Genomic DNA, 1,980 nt, shown 5'->3' with positions numbered 1-1,980 from the left:
AGTGGGCAAGTGGGCAAGTGGGCTAGCTTGACTTTTGGACCACCTACCTCACTTACTCTCTCTCTAGAAGGGGGGAAATGCATGGATTTGGGTCATCTCTCAAAAGCGCCAAGATTTCAGCCCTTCACGTCTTCTTGCAAGCTTCCATGGTTTCTCTTTCAGCCCTCCATCAGCCCCACAATTCATCTCCATGCTCATGGGTTCATTTTGCATCATTCTTACATGACTAGCTTCTTCACTGGCTCTTCCTTCTCTCTCCTCTTTCACTACACCATAGCTCAACTCTTGAAACTTTCATTGCTGATTTTTCAGGCCTAAATTAGTCCCTAATCATGCTCTAATCATGCCAAATCCATCTCTACTTGTTGAAGCATTTAGCTCTATGCACTCATACGGCAAGACTAGTTAACTAGTTACTAGTCAATTCTAGAGAAGATTTTGCATCATTTTAATTTTGCCAAATCCATCTCTACTTGTTGAAGCATTTAGCTCTATGCACTCATACGGCAAGACTAGTTAACTAGTTACTAGCTACTAGTCAATTCTACAGAAGATTTTGCATCATTTTAATTTTTGCTTTAATATCAGAGATTTAAAACCACATTTCAGCCCCAAATAATCATATTGTATGCTCTATTTAGCTACCCAAAGGCTCACATTGTAAGGCTCACATTGTATGGTGCTTCAATTGCCGATAGTGTCTACATCAAATCAGAGGCAACTACATCAATTTTGGAGGCAATTTCTACATCACAAAGGAGCTAGCTTCAAATCAACAAAACAGCAAACAAAGGGCTGATTTTATCATCATTTTGAGGCTCTACATCCAGAGGGAGAAGCTCTTCTCAAGTCTACTTCAACCCGGCATTGGATAGCTACATGCGGTAACAAGACTAGCTACATTTCAAGCCATTCCAAACCTCTCTACTCTACTTTACTTCATTTTCATTTTGCTACATTGCCATTGCTTGATTGTAAAGGGTTAGACACCATCAAGAGAGTCTCTTGATAGGACCTCCCTTGCATTGCATAATCACTACCACACATATCATGGGCAAAGATGACATTTGCATGTTCAACGGGGTAGGATTTCATACTTGGCACCAAGTAAAAGTAAAGGGATACTTAATGAAGAAGGGGTTATGGAGTGTCATTACAACCGAAGTAGAAGAGGAAAATCAACTCTCTAGAGCACAACAAAGGGAAATGCAACTAAAAGATGAAAAAGCATTGGGTATTCTCCTAACTAGTGTGGCGGATGAGATAATACACAGTCTACTTATATCAAGCCACTACCTCTAAACAAGCATGGGAAACTTTAGAGAGAACCTTTGGTGCTAAATCCAAGCACTCAAAAATCTCTTTAAAAATGCAACTATATAGCCTAAATATGCAAAATAATGAAGGGCTATCTAGCTTAGTAAATCGGCTAAAAAGCTTATGCACTCAACTCACATACATTAATTGCATTATTGAAGAAGAAGATAAAATAGCCGTTCTACTTAAATCACTCCCATTGCATTATGATAACATAGTAACCGTGCTTAAGGAAAAGGAACCCATTCCTTCTCTTGAAAGCGTTGTTCATTCACTTCAAGAAGGAGAAAGAAAACACTCAAATCAAGAGGTAGTCACAAATCAAGCACATTATGTATCATCCACCTCTAAGCACTCAAAGGCATGCAAGCATTGTCGAAAGACAAATCACTTGTCTTCTAATTGCTTCAAGATCAAAAAGTGCACTAAGGCGGCAAAATGGGGCAACATTGTGACCATAACTGAATGGTTGTGTTACCATTATCCCCTTCAAGGAAATGGGATGGGAGGAATTTAGAATGGCAACGGTTGCATTCTTCCCTTTAAGGTGATGGGAGGCCTTTAGAATAGTAGTGGTGCCATTCTTTTCTTCAAGGTGATGAGAAACCTTAACATGGCAGTGGTGCCATTCTTCTCTTCAATCAAAATGATAGGATGCCTTGA

Source organism: Cibotium barometz, chromosome 43 (assembly GCF_041138505.1).
Source record: "Cibotium barometz isolate CiBa-2024 chromosome 43, ASM4113850v1, whole genome shotgun sequence".
In the NCBI taxonomy this organism is placed as follows: Eukaryota; Viridiplantae; Streptophyta; class Polypodiopsida; order Cyatheales; family Cibotiaceae; genus Cibotium; species Cibotium barometz.
The sequence above is the reverse complement of the archived record's forward strand: the minus strand, read 5'-3'. Positions refer to the sequence as shown.